At 46.5% G+C, this 6,000-nt stretch overlaps 1 protein-coding gene across 4 annotated transcripts in view; it reads right to left on the reverse strand.

Moving 5' to 3' along the window:
• The window catches only part of MAP3K2 (mitogen-activated protein kinase kinase kinase 2), a 34,979-nt gene extending 29,757 nt beyond the window's left edge, over positions 1-5,222 (reverse strand). For all 4 annotated transcript variants that reach the window (XM_072341100.1, XM_072341096.1, XM_072341099.1 and 1 more), the window contains exon 1: positions 4,901-5,222. The gene's annotated coding sequence lies outside the window, so the exon portion shown is untranslated. The remainder of the gene's footprint in view (positions 1-4,900) is intronic.
• Positions 5,223-6,000: the final 778 nt, after the last annotated feature.

A 6,000-nucleotide genomic window follows, 5' to 3' on the forward strand; every position in this document is an offset into this window, starting at 1 on the left:
GTGCTCTGCAGTGGAATAAGGGCATCAGAGGGTTCCGCAAAAGTCTGAGCTGTTCAACATACTCCGAATTATTCAAGAGACAGAAGCAAGGTAAAAAGACTGCCAACACTGTGCCTGTCATGGATACCAAGTGAAGTGGTGAGGGTGGTCTTCACCAGACTGAGCAGAGTAGAGCCAGCACAGAAGAGTACAAGCAATGGTGTGGGGAGAGGCAGTCATAAACGTACACAGAAGAAAAAGAACTAACAGTCTCAGCACTGAAGTCTACCTGAACTCAGAAAGAAAATTTAATATTAGGAATTACTGTGAATGAAATAAGTACAAAAGAGAACACTGCCCATCTTGACTATGACTATCAGCTCTGGGGACCTCAGCTCCAGAAAAAGATGTATTAAAATAGAGCAGCTTCAGATAAGATCAGAAAGTATGATAAAACACATAAGAATGGGTTCTACAGTAGAGTACAAAAATAGGTAAGTAAGATTCTTTGATTTCAGAAAGATCCAGAAGGAAGAAAATTATTGAGGTCTACAAAATCATGGCAGGACCAGAGATGGATTGTCATATTAGAGATGGGTTGCTCACTCCCTTCCACAGTGAATGTGGTAGCAAAGGAAAACAGCAGAAGCCAAATTCTGAAGAAAGAGAAGGTAAATTTGAACATAAGTCGCAGCGCACCCATAGAACTTCTTCCCAAAGAACAGTTGGTTACCTGCATACAAAAAGGGGTTGGTTGCATGAAACCAACAAACTACCCAAATCTAGGACAGCTCTTCAATGAAAACAGCTAGAGATGAAGGAATACTCAAGTTATGTCTTATACATAAGCTTACCTTGTTCTTACCCTTCCCCAAGCATCTGCTCATGCTCCTTATTGGAGGAAGAATGCTGGAGTGTTTTTTCTGACTTCATTATGGATTAAGGCTTTCCCTAAAAGCTGTCAGTCAAAGCACTAGTAATGTGTAAATTCTCCTTTGAAAGTCTCACTTGGTATTCATGATGGTGCTAATACCACATGCACAGAGACTTAACAAATATTCTCTAAAGAGAATGTTTTATCATTGGGCTGTGATACTGCCTGACAAAGAGGCAGAAGGCCAGTTCAGGTATGGTAACAGGGACACGAACTACCTCTCCACAACAACTTACTTGTAAGAGGCAAGATGTATAACATTGTTATATGCTACGATACATTTTTTGCCAACAGAAGCCACAGGGAACCCTAGAACTTGTTTTCAGTCAGGTTTCCCATCACACAGCAGACCTGCGCTCCAAACCAGAGATTGCATGTGCTGGGAAGTAGACGTGGAAGAGCAGAAAAGGCCAATTCTCCTGAAAAATAACATAGAGAGCCCCGGTGCTGTACAACCTAGAAATACTCTGTATAATAAAACTAACCTGAAGATGAAATTCACTACAATATGAAGTGTTACCCTTCCGGAACGTAACTCAAATACCCATTTATGAAGGAAGACAGACGTGATTTTACAGACGCTAATACAAGCTCCCATTTTAACAAATGGAGAGCCAAGACATTATTGAAAACCAAACCAATGAAAAACTAAATCAAAACACCCATCAAAAAAAAAAACAAACCCCAAACTAGAACAACAAAACCAAGACGTGTGCACTCCCTGAAATGACATTTTAATTGGGCTGCCATGATACTTCTGATGTAACTTTTAGAGTAAGTCATTTATTCTGCTGCTGTAAGTCTTGGACTGGGGAACTCTGCAGAAAGATGCAGACAAATCAGAGTCCAATGGGAGCCGACGACAACAAGAGCAAACAGGGTCTGTGAAGAAAAGGCTGATTGGTGGAGTTTAGGGAAGTCTGAAATAAGAGACAGAGGAACAGTCCTCATATCAACAATGGCACAAACAGTATAGAAATCATTATCCTGCATGAGTAATTGAAGGAGGACTGGAACTAACTGGCTTAACTAGAACCAAGACAGAAGTTAAATATTAAGAAAAGCCTCCTAACTGTACCAACAGCGACGTAGCAGCTATAACTAGAGCAATAAAGAGGTGTGGTATTCCCCTCTTTGGAGGTTTTTGAGACCAGATCAGACTAATGTTTGTTAGATATAATTTCAGAATATTTGTTTCTGCTTCAGAGCAGGGAGTGACCTCACCAAATCCGTTCTTACACATCTCTCATTCCTTCTTTTATCAAAATGAAATCTGTTTATGACTGTAATCATTCCTGAGCTTCAGAATTACAGCCTTTGTAACTTCAACAGCTGAAACATTTGAATTCTATTACTGAAAGCACCACTGCTGTCAAACTGTTACTGTACATAGCAGAAAATAGTTCAGGAACACACAAGCAGCCTATTTTACTACTGCAGATAATGCACTGAAGCGGACACATACATGACTGAATGGACATACAAAAAGTGGGTGAGGAAAGACCAGGAAGTGAGGAAAATGAGGAAACAGAGACTGAAAACAAAGCAACAGCAAAGGAAAAACATCAGTCTGAAGAAAATGGCTTTGCTCATGTATGAAAAACTAGGTGACATCTACCAGCACTGTTTTAGAGCACGCTGAAGACACCACTGCTTTGGCCTGGCTCAAGTAAGGCCAACTTCAAGCAGCCTCACAAAGCTGGGCTCCAAGCTGTGCTGTACGTGCATTTGTGGGGAAAGCGTCTCCAGCACAAGGTGAAGTGCAACATCCCAACAGAATCCCACCTCTCCTCCATTCATTGGTACCAAAACTTCTGCAGCACCTCAGAAAATACAGTTAAGGTGAATGTATTTAAAACATCTCAGAAAATAAAACAAAGCAAAAGTGTTCTAAGCCTAATGAGCACCCACAAGTTACTTGTGTCTGCATTAATACAGTACAAAATCAAGATCTCACGCTGACATATATTGCTGAGAAGCACAACCTGCACACTGCATTCAGACTGTTGCTCCCAGTGCTCAGCTGTATCTTGTAAAATAGCACTGGGAATGTACGTGCAATGAGCGTGTGTGACCTATTTCTTAACACTACCAAATATTAGAATGCTACAACAGCAAAGCAAGATTTATGGCTTTGAAAAATAAAATTACCTTCACTCCTACAGAGAAACTGGTGTGGTTAATAAAACTTGACTGAGATTTTTTTAGATGTGATATTATGTCAGCTGTATGGCTGAATTCCCAAAGCTTAAACTGAATTCCTAAACTTTGGGGACAGCAAATTTAACGTTTGGTAATTAAGGTAACTAATGTAAATATGTACGTTAGCCAGGAACCCCAGCTAGGTTTGTCATACACATGAAACTAAGATCTCCAACAGTAACAAAGTATAATCAATGACAGCAATTGCCCACTACACGGACTGCTTGATACAGAGGTCAATCATGACAGCAACGATCTAAAAATATGTTCTCCAAACCATCTAACTTCTGTGGGTCTGCACCCTGAGCAGCTCTCCTGGAACCACAGCACAGAGCACTGAAGGATCTGTGCCCACATCTGAAAGGCTACTTCTGCTGTAAAGCATTTAAGAGGCTCATCAATACAATAAGTAAAAATTAGGTAAGACCTTCCTTACCATAACTTTTAACCTTTACACTGTGTTAAAAGAAACTCCACTCGTCCCAGGCACCTGCCTATTTACACATGTCAGGAGAGCTCCTGGGGTTCCCGAATACCACAGCTCTCTTAGAGAAAGTTTCCTCTGACAGTTTACAAGCCTCAGCATGCCAAGGCAAGCAATTTGGAAACATCTGTTTTCTTCCCCATAGTCTTCCATTAGCATCAGGTAAACCACTGACAGCTCATGGAGACGGACGGCTCACAGACTGGCTGCTCAACAAGACAGACTTTGCACGCATTCTCCTCCAGAAATGAGTCAATTTGACCGATATTACTTAGCTATTCTCCTTTATCAAAATGCAATGATACCCTGAAAAAAAACCCCAAACCCAAATCAATGACACACAGCCTCATTATCTGAATCAATAACCACGTTCAATACGTTTTGGTGGCAATTGTGACAGAACAAAATGTGCTCAGAAAACCAGAAATATAGTTAGGCTCTTATCTTTGAATAGAACGGGAGGATAGCGGGTATAAAATAAACACCGTAAGCACGCAGGGAAAATCTTTCATACAATATTTTTGTTATTTCCAAATGGCAATAAAAGGCAAGGAACAAAAGTACAAGAAAATTCCTCCAAGGTGTTGCAATGTCACACGAACCCCAACTCATCAGCGCCCATCCCCATAGAACGATCCCTAGAAGAATTCCATAGGACAGAACAGTTCCTCAGGTTTTCTGCTAATAAGCGCTACGCAATGGAGGAGGCAGAGACATTGTGAGAGATCGGCGTGCGGACGTTCATTCTGCACACGCAGTCTCTGCCGTAGGTGCGGGAACACGTTTCTGAAGGCCTCCTGCACCCCGCAACGTGCTGCATTGTTTAAGGGAGAAAAATATCTGAGAACCGAGAAGCGCTTCCCGCATGGACCGAAGGCCCCTTCTCTCAGGGCAGCCTCCGTCGCCTTCCACCATCCTCTCAGAGAGGACACAATGCAGCTCAGAAGCACCCTGCTTGTTTAACGCTTCCATCTTCAATAATTCCACAACCTCGAACTAAAACCGTATTTACGAACCGATGAAACCAGAGGAAAAAAAAAACCCTCGTGGGTGCCACAGTACGCCGCAAAGGCAAGATGGGGGACAAACATAATTACCATGCATTCACTTTCCCCCCTCCACCCCCCCACTCCTCGACGGAAATACCGTGCGGATTCCGACCCACATCTACAGCTCGGCTACGGCAGCCCCGCGGCTCTCACCCGCACACCGCGGGGCGGCTCAGACCCCCCAGGACCCCTCGCGCCTCCCCGCGGCCCACCCCGGCGCGCCGCAGCCCCCCGCCCGCCCGCGGGTCCGACCTGTGTGACGGCGGAGGCCGGCCGGCAGCGAGGGCCCCCCCGCGCTGCCCCACGGCGGCGGGCGCAGGCCCGGCGGAGCAGGCGGCGCGGAGGGAGCGGCCAGGTTTCCGGAGAGGAGCCCACTCCCCCCCGGGAGGCGGGGGGGAAGGGGCCCCGGGCCCGCACGGTGGGGAAGGTTACGCGAGGAGCGGAGCGGCGGGCCCGCGAGGAGGGAACGGGGCCGTCGGGCGCCGACGGGGCCGCGGTCAGGCTGAGTCGGGGGTCCCGTCAAACGTGAAGCGCCGCCGACCGCAGCCGCTGCCAAGCGAAAGCTCCGCCTCCCGTTCCGCCGAAACTCGTGACGTCGCCGCGCCGCCGCCGGCGGGAGGAGGAGGAGGAGGAGGAGGAGGAACGTGAGGCGTCACCGCGCCGCGTCACGGCCCGAGGGCGGCCCACGCTTCTGCGCATGAGCGCGAGGCGGCCGTGCTGAGGCGGAAGCCCGCAGCCGGTCTGTTGCGTCCGGGAGAAGGTAGGAAAGCGAGAGCGTGAGTGCTGTTATGAGACAGCAGAACGAATGCTGCTGCACGTGCTGCGCTCCCAGCACAGCGTCCCGCACCTCCACTGGAGCAAACCTCTTCCCTCAGAGAATCTCTGCACGCTGCAACTAAGGCTGTTTTCATAAACCTATCGAGGAACTACTCCACAATGCATAGGAGGAAGGCTCTGAATCACACTGATTAGTAAGAACTGGAGCACCAACGCGTAGGAGATGCGGTCATCCTTCAAAGTTATGACATTTTGTTTTACAGTTGGCAAAATTGTCAGCTGTGTCTATGGAATGCCTGTCGTGACCCAAAGCCTTCGGCTAGAAAGTTTAAAAGGTGACCTTCTATGCTAAATGATAGGGAAAGAGCCGAGAGAAACGCTGACTGCGTGTGATGCACTTGCACCACCAAGCAAGATCAATGATCCACAGCGGCTTACACAGCTTTGGAAACACATCCAGTGTTTCCCTTGCCTTAATGTTCCAGTCCATGGCTATTGATCAGCTTTAGTATCTTGCAAATGGATTTCACTGAAGGAAGAAGGGTTAGTGAAAAAGTAGTTTTTGAGGACTGCTT

Source organism: Excalfactoria chinensis, chromosome 7 (genome assembly GCF_039878825.1).
Source record: "Excalfactoria chinensis isolate bCotChi1 chromosome 7, bCotChi1.hap2, whole genome shotgun sequence".
In the NCBI taxonomy this organism is placed as follows: domain Eukaryota; kingdom Metazoa; phylum Chordata; class Aves; order Galliformes; family Phasianidae; genus Excalfactoria; species Excalfactoria chinensis.